This window comes from Colossoma macropomum, unplaced genomic scaffold, assembly GCF_904425465.1.
Source record: "Colossoma macropomum unplaced genomic scaffold, Colossoma_macropomum, whole genome shotgun sequence".
Lineage (NCBI taxonomy): Eukaryota > Metazoa > Chordata > Actinopteri > Characiformes > Serrasalmidae > Colossoma > Colossoma macropomum.
In genome coordinates, this window is record NW_023494803.1 from 24,865,157 (window position 1) to 24,881,784 (window position 16,628).

The window sequence follows — 16,628 nt, forward strand, 5'->3', positions numbered from 1 at the left end:
GAAATGTGTAGGGGTGAGTGGACGAGAGAGGGCAAGGAACAGCGAGAAGGAGAGACGGACGTACTCTGACGTCAAAGCATGTTCACAATTGACAAAGTGAGAAGGAGACGAAAGAGGAGGGTTGAGCAAGGAGACATCTGCTTCTCATCTGCTATGGGAAAAACCCTGCATGATGAAGATGTTGGGATCCATCGAATAGGCTTTTTCAACTGTGAGAATGTTTTGTTGCCTGTATTTCTTACGCCGCTCGAATTTACCTTCTTCTTCATACGTACAAAATAAACAAACCCCAGTAAATCAATTCAGACCTGCCAGGCTGATGTATGACTGAAATAAATGACTGGCCCAAAATGGCTTTTCATGTGTCACAACATGCAGAAAAAAGAAATCTTTTAGCATTATAAATGACTTCAATAGTAGGCAGGCTAGAAAACACCCCGTGGAATCCAAAAATGTCAGGACTGAGGGTTGGCTGATTGCTGCTTACAACTGTTTGTTGCCTCTCTTTACTTGTTTGTTGTTGCTGTTGCTGGAAGCAGAGGTGGTGTGGTTCATTGAGAGGAAGGCTTGATTTCAACACTGAAAGTAGTATTTAAATAGTCTGTAAACTCCCAAGATTACAATATGAATGTCAGTCGTTCACGCCACCACTTCAGTCTGTCAGGTTGATGAATATGCAGCACTCCTGATTGTCTCCTAAACAGACCACCATCTCTGAAACCACTCAGACTTTACTCCACTGAACTGAAACCAGAGCAAATGCACCTTAGGCAAGATCCAACGCTCAGCCAAATATAAATGATTAAAACAAAACAAAGTAGAACAGAGAGAAACAAAACAAAGAAAAAATGCAACCTGCCGGGGCTATACTTACATAATAATTCTCTCATGTTGGCCAGAATCTTAATTTAGAAACTAACGCTCTCATCGGAAATATTTGCTAATCCAGATTACTATTTGCAGTGTCACAACTCTCACAGTGTTGTTTGAGGACTTATTTTCCTTCAAGTGCCTGGAGTTGTTCTCTCAATTCATGCTCCACTGATTAAAAGTTTACATGAGGATATGTTAGATTAGGGTCAACAGAAATAGCTTTACACTCTTAAAAATAAAAGTGCTAAGTAGAACCAAAATGTTTATGAACCCCATCTCTCCCTAAAGAACCTTTCAATGGATGGTTCTTTAAAGATCATGTTTGGTGCCTCAAAGAACCATTTGTGGTTGCACAAAGAGCTATTAAAAAGGTCTTGAAAGAACTCTTAATGATTCTTCACAGCAACTTTTCAGAAAAGTTTCTTTGTAGAAATGATCCAAGAAAGGTTCTAACTGGTTCCAGCAAGACCCAAAACCATAAGTTTCTTCAGATTTAAATGATTCAATACTTTTATTATGAAACAAAACCTAAACCCAAAATGTAAAAGAACCAAAAGATTTAAACAATTACCAAATTCCCAACACTTTTATATGTAATTTACCCTGGGAAAAATAGGAACATGCTTTTTACCTTCAACACCTGATTTTGTCCCTATTACTTTTTGATAGTATAACTGTTAGATGTTTTATATTGTTATTTGCCTTATTATGTTCACAAAAGCTGTCAGCTTAACATTAAAGTGACAAAGCATTATACATTCACCGTATCCAGCATTGTTTCATGTAATGTTTCTTTTTGAAGCGTTATCTAAGTCATTTATGCTAGGTAATATTTAGCTGTACTAGTCTTAGACAAAAATAGCCACAGAAAAATGTTTTTAGTGTCAAAAAAATGCTAACCACCAATGGTAGAGCTACTCAACATTAGGTAGCAACTGCGCCAGCTACCATATTTATAAATAGCTTGCTTGGTAGTTGGTAATGTTGCTAGCATTAGATTGCTAATTAGCTAGCTGGTAAACTTACAAGGTTAACTTTCACTTGTCTGAGACAGACGTCAGCACAGAGCTAGCTTCTTACATGATGTAAAATGTTTGTATATGTTAACTACACTTTATGCAATTTTATTCATTTACATTCTAAGCAGAAGATTCACAAAGCTTTTCATCTTAAAAGTGATGAGCAAAATAAGGAAACTCTTTCTTTAGCATTGGAGTACACTATAGAATAGAGATAAAGCATTATTTGACCCACTCTTAATGCACGATCAAAAGAGCTGGAGGTTTTTTAACATACTTTAGATTTGCAAGTGTGAAGAACCTTTTTAGACCCTCCACATAATGCAAAGATTCTGTGTTTATTTTTTTTAGAACAGTACACTCAAGCTAAGAACTTTGTCGGAAGTTCTATTTTTAGATTCCTCTTTCTAGATGTTCCATTTCTGTCGGAAATCCCTGAGTATTCCTGTTTCATTAGGACTATTGATAGCGACTTAATGAATTAGTCATAACTTACAATCTAACTCTCATTAACACATACACTGATCAGCCGTAACATTAAAACCATCGCCTTGTCCATTTCATCAACTCCACCTACCGTATAGGTGCACTTTGTAGTTCTACAATTACAGCCTATAGTCCATCTGTTTCTCTGCATACTTTGTTAGCTCCCTTTTACCCTGTGTTGGTATAAGTGGATTAGACACACAGTGCTGCTGGAGTTTTTAGGCTCTGTGTCCACTTACTTTCCACTCTATTAGACAGTCCCACCTTGTTGGTCCACCTTGTAGATGTAAAGTCAGAGACGATAGCTCATCTGTTACTGCACAGTTTGTGTTGGTCATCCTCTAGTCCTTCATCAGTGGTCATAGTACACTGCCCACAGGACGCTGTTGGCTGGATATTTTTAGTTGGTGAACTATTCTCAGTCCCGCAGTGACACTGAGGTGTTTACCAACTCCAGCTGCACTGCTGTGTGTGATCTACTTGTACCAGCGCAACACACACTAACACACCACTGACACGTCAGTGTCACTGCAGTGCTGAGAATGATCCACCACCCAAATAGTACCTGCTCTGTGGGGGTCCTGTGTGGGTAAAAGGGGGCTAACAGAGTACGAGGAAAAACAGACTGACTGCAGTTTGTAATTGTAGGAATACAAAGTGCACCAATATGGTAAGTGAAGCTGATAAAATGGACAGTGAGTGTAGAAACAAGTGGGTGCTTTAAATGGTCCTCTGGCCTCTAAATGATCTAAATGTTAGATCGTGATAAAATTACTCCCTCATTGGAGCCGTGTTCTTGGTGTGAGTGGGGGAGAATGATCGTATGATCAAACAGAGGCTGAGGAAGCATGAGGTTGTATAATCACTAATGCCCTGGGGCATGTCCTGTTTCCCTGATAAGATGGACATTGAGCTTCATTATGAGTCTGGAACTGAAACAACCTCTGGCTCTCTCTTGGCTCGGTCTCCTGCAGCTGACTCGCTGGTAGATCTGTCCACTGCACAGCGAAGACTGTAGGACACTCTGGTTATTTTGTTGTGAAATTGGGGGACTTAATGCAGCATGTCTAAAAGGTTTAAGTGAAAACTGTATTTGAGATACATTCAAATAATCAAAGAACTTGCAGTTAGTCATCATGTCAATCTGCATAAGGTTTACATTTTTGACTGGACTGTACTCTGCTACATAGCAAGCTTACTGTACCCAGATTCTAAACTCACAGTGCAGTACAAATAAACAAGCCATCTATAGAACTACAAGTTTTGGGAAATCACCTCATTCTCATTTATCTGCATTTTTTGCCATAAGCCATTTCAACTCAGTCATTCATTTCAGTTTTTCATTTTCTTATCAGCCTGGCGCATCTGAGTTGATTCACTGGGCTTTGTTTTGTTTTGTTTTTATCCAGTTTGGGTTTAAGGGTCGATTCCCATGGTCTCCGTTCACAGAGTCAGATGGTAAGCAGGAGAACACGAGAGGGAAAATGAGAGCTAGTAAGAGAGAGACGCAGTAAGTATCAAGAAATATGTAAAGCATAAAGGCGTGAAAGCAATTGATCCGGCTATGAAACAGTAGACATTGAGAGATTTTAACTCTGAGTCTGAGGGTCTGAGATTGTGGACAGTTTATTCATTACTGTTGTGTCATTATGAGGTAAAGCCCAGTTCAGGCCGCTGCATTCTCACAATCCCCACCGCGCCATCCTGAAGTGCCTCTGCTTATTTGTTTACCCTGTGGTCAGTCATGGAAAATAAAACATCACATTTGACGACAATGTGACTGAATCCTGCTGACAACTGTAGACACATGTAGATGGTCATTGAAACCCACAAACTGTCAGCTGGTATAGTCCCTAAATACATGGCGTGATGTGAAATTTCCAAAACGTTTTATTGACGATAACAAAATAATAATATAATGTATACTTTGTTATATTTTGTTAATTGGGAGGTCACTTATCTAACAAATTGGGCTACAAATTACAGAAGGTAGTTCATAATATTTTATACACATACAATGCTGTGCAAAAATCACAGACCAGGCTTTCTTTAATTTTCAAACAACAGTCTTTAAGTATAAGATATTTCTGATGATTCAAGATAAAGCACTTGCATAAGGAAGGGGGAAGTGAAACAAGTGAAAAAACAGAGTTTATAAAACTGGATTTAAAAGAAAGCATTGAAAGATGTTACAATGGGGCTCCAACCAACCGTGCAAGACTTGGTAGACCACCAAAACCGCCCCTCAGATAAAGAGTACTGAGAAAATCCACAATTGTTTCTGTCCATCCTTCCACTGTGAGAAGACAACACAACGCTATGGATCTGAAAGGATGTGTAGCTGTCAAGAAGGCCTTACTGAAAAAAGGAAATTGACAAAAAAGAAGAACATTTAGAAACATTTTGAACTGACCACCCCAGAGTCCAGACTACAACATCGTTGTATGTGTTTGTGATTACTTGGACTGTGAGAAGCAGAAAATGCAACCAACTTCTAAGACTGAACTTTGGAGGTGTGGAGAAATATCCCAGCACATTTCTTTGAAAAACTGAAAGCAAGTCTCATGAAAAGAATGGAAGCTGAAATAAAGGCAGATTATGGCCACTCATTTTAGTTGTTGAGGCTTCTGTGTAATTTTCTGTTAAATATATGTTTTCTGCTTTGTTCCTACTGCTAAAAAAAGAAGAACTTATATCCATTTTGACTGGAAATTAAATAATGAAAAGGGTGAAACCAGTCATTGATCAAAACTGGGCACCTAAGTGTCTCCTTTCAGAGTTTGAGCTCTTTGCTCTATCCTTCTAGACAACAAGCATCAAGACTCTTCTCTGTCCTGACACCCAGGCGGAGGAACTTCCACTGGCTCTCCGAACAGCTGCATCTTCAAACGCAGACTGAAGACCCACCTCTTTGTCAAGCACTTAACATTTGTTTAGCAATTATTGAAATACACTTACGCTATGTCTTAATTCCGTATCTTTCTTTCTTGATATCAGCACTGGCTTTTGTTTTCTGGTAGTGTCTGAGCTAGTGGGTACTTTGGACTCCAACGTATTTATACTAGTTAGGATATCACTGCTGTCAGAACAAAACCTTGTATCTCCAAAATGATAACTTTACAGGACTTTACTTTTAATGTAAATCAATGTAACCAGACTTTTTTCTAAGTCATTTTGGGTCATTTCTATTGGTCTGTTCATTATGAAATGTACACACAATGTAAAGGGCAACAGGCGTTTTAAATTATGTCAGAAACTAAAAAACAACAAAAATGGAGATAAAAGGTTTTGTTCCAGCAATATATTTTCTAAGTTGTCAACAATACACCTTTGTAAGTTGCTCTGGACAAGAGTGTCTGCTAAATGTCATAAATGTGAAGTGGGTTGGGGGGTTATACTATGCAAACACCCACACTGAAATCACTGCTTTTTTGTTGTTTTTTTTTTTTATTTTGTTTGTTTGTTTGCTGTTGTTGTTTTGTTTTTTTTTAAGTCACTCATAAATTCTAGGGGTTGCGATTTCTGGGGCACAGCAAGCATTAAAAAAGTGCTTTTTGAGAACTAATTATATGTGTGTAATTTATAGCTCTGTGTATCATTACATACCTAATGTGTCATAATTCAGTCAAGTTTATTCAATGATTTATTTTTGAGTGAAATTGTTTGAGGAATGTGGGGGAAAAACATGGACAATGGATGAGGATGTCATATGGAAAATGAAGTATGCCTTTAGTCCTAGAATGTATTTCCTCGAACTAGGCTGTACTAACAGAGTCAGGTGGCAGCATTTATCAACCTAATTCACAGCATGTGGATTTCCTGTGTGTCACCAATGCATTATGTTGTGTTTCCATGCTGGTGCTAGCGGACTGGTGGAGCTCATGAAGCTCGTGTAGCTATCTGGTATCTACGGTCCCTCTGGCAGACACAGTACCAGAGAAGCCCATTACAGGACGGCATTAAAATAACAAACAGACACTATCAGAGGTAATCAAAGCCAGCACTTTAGCAAGTGCACAGTGGCCCGGAGCACAGGACTCCTCCAGTAGCCGGTTCCACCGTGGCAGGGCGACAGGACGCTGCCAAATTCTCATCATTCAGTTGCGCTGTGTATTGTTTTAAGATATTAACTTTCCACAGCTCTAAAACATCCCCTATTCCTGTCGTAACACACACACAAACCACACTTCCCCCTTTACCCGTTCCACATGCCTCTTGTTCTACAACAGGAGGCAGTGGCAGGAGCTATTTGAGTAGTTGTATTCCTACACACATAAATAAACCTCAAAAAAATAAGTTTGCTTGGCCGCAGTTCATGTAAACATAAGTGAGGCGGATGGATTTCACTTTGCATTTGCCCCTAGCATGTCCTACTTTAAACCCTGGTAACTGGATACTCTCAGGCTTTCTGTGCAATGGTGATTAAGTTACATTTTGTTGCTGTAATAAAGTGCTAAAGAAGTGTTCACAAAATAATAAACCTTTAAGAGGCAGACTGCTGTATTATAGTTGCAGTGAGTTTGCGTGACATGTTAAAAGCTACTGTACGTCCAGCGTTCAACAGTGCTTGAGCTTGGTTATTGAAAAATTAATAGAATTTTAAAATATCAAAGTTATATATTGTAGTGCCTGAAGCACATGCTCCTTCACAGTGACAATAGCCACAGAATGTGAATTCATTGTTGGCATTATTTTAAAAAGGCAGTATTCTAAATACAGTTATTTAAAATAAAATAGGGGAGTACCTTTAGACTACTTACCTACTAAATGAGCTCTTTAGAGGAACTCATCAAATGGCTTCTTTGCAAGCACTGACATTATTGCCAAAGCCTGAGTAGACTGATAAATTGATTTCTCTCAAATTTATCTCAATGTTCATTAAGCTTTTTTGAGCGATGATTAAACTGAAAAGTCTCTCCTCAGTAGCGGACATGTTCATGAGTGATAAGCAGTGTTGTACTGAGCTCATGTATGCATTTTGTGACATGATATTACAGACATATCATTAACTTAAATTTACATAACTGCCCTCTTTACAGTCATATTTGAAAAATCTCATTATTGTAATATATTAAATTTCTTATAGAAAATATATAGTAATGTCTTTTAATGTTTTGTGTGGTGAGTTTAGCAGGTGTTTGACAATATTTATATGTATTGTAAAAATTACATTTAGTTAACAAAGTTGGCTTTAAGGACTGTCCCAGTGTTGCTGAGTGTACTAGATGGAGTGGGACAGTTTTTTTAGTTTTAAGATGGACCACTATACATAGTGCTCTATTATGAGCAATTTTTATTAAACTTTTTAGAACTAAGATCTCAAGACCAGAATGAAAGGAGAGAACAAAAAAATTTGAGAATTTCATAAGTTAATTCAAATGATAGTTCATGAAACATTGTAGCATGGGGGTTCTCAGAAAAAGTTCTTGGCCATGATGCGGCTTCACTTAGAAGTTGGCACAGCAAATAGACTACAAGAGGGAAAAGTGGCTCTTAGCTTAGCTTATGGCTCTTACTCTTAGCTCTCTCACTCTAGCTCCCACTAGCCTTCTGAAGCTTGCTACAATGACATTCAACATTGGCTATACCTAGCCCTGCCCTTCATGATAAAAGTCCTTAGCAAAATGACCAAGTAACAATTCCTAACTCACTAAACAGACTAAGATTGGTGTGAATAAGCATTTTAATAACAGACTGCATGTTTATTTTTACTTATGCAGAGCACAGGTGTGCTCCGATGCAACAATATTAACAGAAGAATTGAATGAAGAAAACTGCCAACCAGTAAGAGCTTTTCCCATATGCCATGTTTTCCAGCCTTTTCCTACATGCCTTAGCAAGATGTATTCTAAATGTATTTTAAAACTACTGTAAGGAGCAGATTTACTAAAAGAGGTTATAATTACTGACAGTCTACCAACACTTTGTGCTGGCGGGGTGGCCAGTTTAGTGGGTTATCTACTAAGAATTTCCATGCAAATAAACACATGAGCAGCTTTGTCATTAACCTATAATCAGTACAACTTAACTGTATTTTTTTGTGAAATCTGAATTTTCATATGAAGGCCATATTTCTGTCATGTAGGAGAAAAAACTTTTTATTCATCTGTTCAAACTGTGACTCATTGGTTAGAAATAATGACATATTTTCTCAAGAGTTTGACTCTTTGAGTTGAAAATAAATGAGTTATTACCTGTTGAAAGAACATGGTTATTTTAAAATAATAATTAATTATTTTAAGGAAGCAAAAATAAGACATTATTTTTTATATAATACATTAGAAATTGAAAAAAATACATTACATACATTATAGTTCACTTTCTATTATCAAATACATTTTTGGCTGGTAGATGAACTTGAGTTTCATGTCGAATGCATTGTGATCCTGTAAAATCACTGTTTGATCCAGCAAGCACATTCTGATGGTTTAGGAACTGTATGATTCTGAGTGTAACCTCTTAGCTTCATGTGTTGCATGAAGGATTGGCAAACATTTGTGCTACCGTGTGCACAAAGCTACAGCACAAGGGCATAACAAAAAAGCAGGGATTGCAGAGCCAAAAGAGGTTGAATACGTGCTTTTAACAATTAGCCAATGTACCCAAAGTTTTAGGAAATAGCAGTTTCAAACATTGTTTTTCTAAAACTGTTTGATTTAATGATTTATTTCCTTCATCACATTAATAATAATGTGACATTGTAGCACCCTTTGATATTATTGTGGACGCTAAAGACTCGTTAAACCTATTTAATAAACCACAACAGTCACTTTTTAAAGCAAACACAAAATGTTTGTAAATCTGTTCTTATGTGTATTCTGAATGTATTCTGAATATGTTATGTGTTTATGTATTTTGATAGAATATATTATTGCTTACATTTAGGACAGTTTCTTCAGTATTCAGCCATTACTACTTTTACAAAGTACTCTCCCCAGCTGTGTGCATGGGTGGGTGTATGTGTTTGAGAGAGTGTGTGTGTAAATGTGTGTGGGTGGTTGTGTGTTTGTGTGTGCATTGTACAAACCTTTTAAAAATTCTTCAATTTCACCCCTGAGGACATATAAACTGATTACTGGGTACAAAAACACTTTGCCGCTTGTCATAATAAACAATAGAGCTCCTGCAGGGGTCTCAGAGATGTAACGCCTCTCTGATTAACTCTCTCAGTGTTTTTGCAAGACCCCCTCGTGTTGCAAATGTCCTTTAAAGCAAACACAACTGAACCACGAATCGATTTTTCTCCCCATTACCTACCGTTCAGTGATATCCACATGATGAGATTACCGAAAATTGTTTAATGTTGGTTTACAAATTCATCGGAAAATCTCCCATTGAAAACAAACTTCATTAATCAATGCAACAGTTTGTATTGTTCATGGAACATACACTGTGTTTTGTTTCCCCTGAAGGCTTCGACTAAGAGTGATACATTTACACTGGTTACACTTATATTAATACAAACCTAACAAACATAAACATTTGGGGTTACGCTGGCTCAAAAGCATATGTAGGAACTCTTAATATTTATCTCAGTTTGGGGAACACTTGGACAAACACACACTCTTCCTCGCTTCAATTATTCACCAAACCCCAGAGGACATGCTTACACACAATGCACACCCTCACACAAAAATAACACTGTTTTCCATACCTTGTATTATTACGAGGAGCCGGCCTCAGGCTTTTGACCCATCACTAGCAGAGAATGATGAAATGTGGCCTAATGTAAACACAGGGCTTCCCTCCACTGATTTCCAGCTTGCACGCTGTCAGAGACTCTGTTCCCTGCTGAGAAGATGGAAACGAACAGCAGTTTAGCCCAGTAATTTCACTCATCACTCTTAGCTTGGACCAGTGGGTTGAACCTTGTAAAATAAGGTTACAAATAATGTGCAAAATTGTTGCACAGCCTTGAGTGGCTTATTGCTTCTATAATGAAAAATTGCATTGAAGTAAAATACACCAGTGCACAAGAAATAGTATTTCTAATTATTATTAATAATAATAATCATCATAAACAGTTTTCCACCAATCAGTGTAGTTTGTTAACAGTAGGATACGGACACCAATTTTATAATTGCAGAGTATTCCAGCATCAAAAAAGCACAATGATCTTTGATAACTTATCACATTAATACAGCATTCAATTATTTTGTGTGGTCATTTGTGTGTATATCAAGTATTTTACAACAGCATCAAATGCCAGTCAGTTCAATTTCACAACCACGATTCTCCCTTTTAAAACATTTAAAATACCAAAAAATGTCACATTTTATAAAATAGGAGAAAAAATCATGTTTATTTCAAAGTGGTGGTTAAAAAATTATCAAAAGGTATAAATAAAATGGGACTCCTAACCATCGAGTAAGACCAGGTTGACCACCAAATCTGTCACTATCAGATAAACAGCACTTGAAGCTTTCGTCTTAGAGAGAGGTGAGAAATCAAGCTCCACTCTTACTTCAGATGTGAAAAATCCACAGGTATTTCTGTCTGTCCGTTTACTGTGAGAAAACAACTCAACACTATGAGTCTGAAAGAACGTATAGCTGTCAAGAAGCTCTTATTGAGAAAAGAAAATAGACAAAAAACACATTTCTAAAACAAACTGCTGGTGTTCTCAGAACAATGGACTGACCACCCCATGACAGACTGACTGAGTCCAGACCTCAACATCACTGAAGGTGTTTGGGATTATTTGGATTGTGAGAAGCAGAAAATGCCACCAATTAATACAGCAAGTCTCCCGAAAATAATGTAAGCTGTAATGAAGGCAAAGAGTGGGCACACTAAATACTGAACATTTGATTTGAGGGCCAGCAGCCCGTCACAGTGTGTTAGAAATTCATGATGGATGAAACAGTAGTTCCATTCAAAGTTGAGAACATGTTTCTTTCCCTTGTAGAGTTACCATGATATTAAAATATATATTTTATTCCTTTATATACAACTAAGATATGAAGAAGAGGACAATATGAGCAGGGAATGAACATCAGTGTGTCACTTACCACTTTTCCTGACCTTCTCATTCCACCATGTGACACGTATGAATTCTCAGATGCTCCATGTGTGACCATACACACACATATTCTGCCGGACTTCCTCACAAACAAAGAAACTCTTACACAATGGAGGGGAATATTAGAGGAAACCCCTCAACACCTGTTGGCCTTAAAGACGTGATAAAGACTGTCATCTCAGGCGTAAATAGGAAGTGACACAGAAAAAGCCCAAGCCCCACATTACAGCGGTGTCTCAGACATCCTCCAGGGGGATTTGACTGGAGACGGGAGCACTTCCCAGACCCCCCAGTCTCCTGCTACTGTTTACATCACAGACAACAGGTGGAGATGGAGAAAAGATGTGTGGCTGAGTGAAATCAGGATAGCAGGGCAGGATATGAGGTGTAATATCCTGTAAAGGTGCTGGTCAGGTGCTCCACATTAGTCACAACCTCAGAAAGCACCTTGCAGTGATGAAGAGAGGCTGAAGAACATTCATATGTGATAGCCATCACAGCATGGTTCATATTGGCTCTTTTGAACAATGTTTCCTGTTTTATGTTGGCTCTTTTCAACAGCATTTTGGCAATTAATCCCTTTTGCTTTTTAGCCAAAGTCAGATAAATCCACAGATGTTTCACATGGAAAAGAAATGCTTTGTTTAGCACAATGAATGGAAGCTTCTGCTCAAAATAGGAGCTGACCATTGTGCCTTGAGCTGTTATTAATCTTTTTTTTCTGGCCATTTTTGCTACTTAGCTTTAATCAGATCAATTCAATGTTGTGCCTCATCCTGCTTTATGATTGTATTGACTTTTACTGAGTTTTATGGAAGACTTTGTCCAAAATGGAGGTTAAGATGGTTTGGCCAAAGCAATCGCACAGTAGCTTTAGGATCAGCTGAGAGTTTGTGAGCACAGACCATGGTAAACATACACTATATGTCCTAAAGTATGCGCACACAGCTTGTATAATCTCCATAGAGAAGCACTGCTAATTGAACAGGACAATCTGGAACAGCTGCACAAGTATAAGGTCACCATGCCCAGTGCCAAGTGTTGCCCCCCACATTGGGCTGTAGAGCAGTGGAACTGTGTTTTCTGAAGTGATGAAGCACCATCAAATACCTCTGAGATGAGTTGGAGTGGTTTGGGATCCAGAACTAATCAACCAATGCACTAATGGCTGAATCAGTTAAATCCTCAGAGCAATGTTCTAACATCTAGTAAAGCCTTCCCAGAAGAGCAGAGGCTTTTACTGCAGCAAAGGGGGAGGATGGGTGGCAAACTCTCTATTAACATCCTTGATTTCAGACAGATATTGGATAAGCAGAGGTCTGCAAACTTTTGGACACACAGTTGTATGTAAAAGTTTTAAAAGTCTTTACCAGTGTGCTCAAACTTTTGCATACACCCGTATAGTGTATCTATTGAAAAGATGTCGTTACTAGTCAGTTGTATTAGTTTGCTGGAATATGAAAAACCCTAAAGTTAGTCGCAGTGATTGTTAAATGAACTAAGAACAGATTACAGGGTGCTGCCTTTGGTACTCATATTTCTAATCTATGGAATTCCCTCCCAGAAAACATTCACCAGGCATCCTCAGTAAGGAATTTTAAAAAGCATCTCAAACCTACTGTGTCTTAATTGAGCTTCTCACAATGTAGCATGTATGAATGTGCAAAATGAATAAATACTGTACCTGCTGCTATTTCAGTTGACTTTAGATTATAAAAACAGCCTGTAATAGAGTGCCAACAACATCCGAAAGCACAGACATGAGAGCCTTCAGTCCTATGCATGTTGGTTTCCACCTGAAGTTCAAAATAAGCACTGACCAAATGCTAATGGCCATGTTCACACTGCAAAATGAACTGTTTCATTTGTCTTTTTTACTTAATTGTATTCATGGCTTTTGACACATTTTCTGAGAAGAAAACCTTTTTTAACTAATTTTGGACCATTTCTAGTGATTCATCCATCATGCAATTCTAACACAAACTGGGGATACAGGCAACCATACAGGTACCTATTCAAGAAACTGTGTTAGTTTTGATGAATAGATGCATTGAGTTGAAACTGTAAGCTGGTTTGGATCAGAGACACAGCAGAGCTTAAAACATTGGCTTAAATACACTGTAGAACACTGTAGAACACTTACCTCAACAATTAAGTACATCAACTGATTTTTTTTGTTTGCTTTCCCAGCATTCGCAGCAGTTTTGTTAAATTTTTTCAACCTAAATCAATATATTACGTTGAACGATTCTTTCACTCAAAGTAAGTTTCTGATAAGAATAAAACTATTTAATTTACTTGTTACATAAAGTATGATTTTTTTTTACAGTGCAGAAGCAGCAAAGTGCAAATTAGTGAGAGGTTAACATAACTAGGCTGATTCTAGTTAACCTAACTAAATCAAGAGTATACAGAACCGAAAAAGTAGATCAAATGAAACTATTTAAAATGATTGTGCTGTTTGAGTTAACTTTACTTACTGTAGAAATGTAGATCACTGAAACATAGAAAGAAACTATAACTGAAATATTAAGTTATTTGCGTGTGAACCTGTTACGTATGATTTTTTTCCAGGTGAAAAGTTTTCATGCTTTTTTTAAGTAAAGTCAACTAATTTAAGATTCCAGTGTAGATGCACAAATGTGTTTAGAAAAAAAAAACATGTAATTTAGAACATTTCTGTATGCATTTTTAATTTTGGTCACCTAAATAAACCAGATATGTTTAGTTTCTTTCTGGGAATTCCAGTTATTTTTTAAGCAACCAATTAAGTCTTGACCACTGCAATTAAACACATGCTCTGTAACTATGGCTATTTTTCTTTCCCTCAAATCTAATTAGCAAATAAGCCATCTATAACAGTGCTGCCAGTCCAGTGGACCTTTTGCTCAAGCTCGCTGTTATGGCTCTGACGAGCTCTCAGCCCTTCTCTCCAAACACATGTGATGTTTGAGAGCGGATGAGAGGAGCCACAGGAAAACATTTAAACTGCAGCTGAAGTGGTATGTGCCGTGTCTACACAAGCATCCTGGGGTAGCTCCTCACAGCTGCCAGAGAAAAGAGATTCAGCAGCAGCATAAGCATTCACAGACTCCTTCTCTTAGCTCGTCCCGTCAGCATAAAGTATTCATACTCCAAACACACTGCACATCCTGATTAGAGAGCATCGGAGGCTGCACCTTCCCCGATAGGCCGGCATCAGTGCAGCAGTGATGAGCTCGCACAGACGTGCCTCACGTAGCGTGTCTGGCCCCAAAGCAAACAAAACCCAAAGCCATGTTGTGTTTGGGATGGCCACTATTAGTTTAAGCTTTTCCTTTTTCACAGCCCCCCCACCCCCTACCCCACCCCCCGCCAAACAAACACACACACACACTCACCTCACAGCAGAGTTTGAGCAAGGAAAGGAACAAACCAACAACCAAAAAAGAAAATACATTGTGTTTACTGTGTTCAAATGTGTATGTAATTTCAACATTAATGAAATATACAGTGGAAAAACCTTCATTTATTTTATTAACAGCCATAGAGTATAAGTTTATAGGTATAGTATTAATTTTTCAACATCTAAAAAAAAGCACAAAACATATATTTAATCAGAATTAGAATCACTTTATTTCACCAAGTATGTTACACATGCAAGGAATTTGCCTTGGTGACTGCACACACGTATGACATGTACACTGCTAGAAATAAAGATTCTGTGCAGGTCCATTTTTTGTTCATTAAGGTACAAACAATGTAAATGTATCTTCAATGGCACAACAGTGGTTTTAAGGTCCTACTGTGTACTTAAAATAAATTTTTTGCAGGTGAAAAGTACATATTTGTACTTTTTCATAACCTAATGTTTTAAAACAGAACAATAAAATAAAAAGCCTGGAGACGAGACTGGGTGTGTGGAGTCAGTGCAACTTAGAAAATACAATTTCAATGGATTATAGTACAATTATGTTCCCTGACTAAAGGTACTGAGATGTATCCTTGAGGGTCCCACCCCAGTGACAAGAGGGGTACTGCCCCAGTGACAGTTTCGTACCTTTTTTCTGAGAGTGTAATATACTAAACAGACCAGACAGTTAACAAGTATTTAGGTGGAAATTACACAGAATCCTCATTATTTTCAGTATTTAATGTGTCCACGCTTTGCCTTTATTACAGCTTCCATTCTTTTCTTGAGACTTGATTTCTGTTTTTCATAGGAATCTGCAGTGAGATCTTTCACACCTCTGAAGTTCAGTCTTAGAAATTGGTTGCATTTTCTGCTTTTCACAATCCAAATAATCCCAAACACATTCAATGATGCTGTCTTCTGCACTGTAAAATTGTTCTCTCAGTTTAACCTACAAAAATACTTTATAGGGTAAGAAGCAAATAAAAAAAAAACCTCAAATAAATACTTTAAATTAAATAACACAAAGCAAAATTTTACTTCAGATGACCAAAACCAACATATTACATCAGTTCAAAAACACTACAAATCAACTTCTGCCCTGTACCACTTTTTACAGTGTGGTCATGGGGGTGGTCAGTGCATTGTTTTGAGTATGCCATTTGGTTTGGTTTGCAAATTTACTTCTTTTTGTCCCTTTTCTTTTCTCAATAATGGCTTCCTGACAGCTACACCTTCTTTTAGACTCATAATGTTGAGCTGTCTCCTCACAGTGGAAGAACAGACAGAAATATCTGTGGATTTTTCCAGATATGAAGCAAGAGTGGAGCTTGATTTTCTCCATAACATAAATATTAGTTTCATGGTTACAGAATAATTTCTAACACATACTGAACAGAATAATAAGCATTGAGTTTAATGAGTTAATACCTCATGATAATACCAACAGGATAATTAAACGTCTCATTAAATGATAGCATCACAGTTGCCTGGTGGCTTGTGTGGCCCCTCTGTTCACTCTGGTCTCTGCGGTCCAGCGTGTGTGAGGGCTAATTCAGAGGAACGGAACTGCGTCTGTTTGCTGACACTGTCCACCTAAGTGTGCTCTTTACAATAGCTCACTGCAGTCCTGTCATTCAACACAGCGTGAAGAATGCAGTGAAACCACGTAAGGATCCCCAAACCGTGCATTCCAACGTTACTGCAAACACCATGCCACTATATGGAGTACAAATGTTATATGAGGACCTACTAGATGGGGGGAGAGAGAAAGAGAGAGAGAGAAGAGTCTTATGGAAACAAATGCTTATGGAAACAAACATCCCCATTTGCCTCT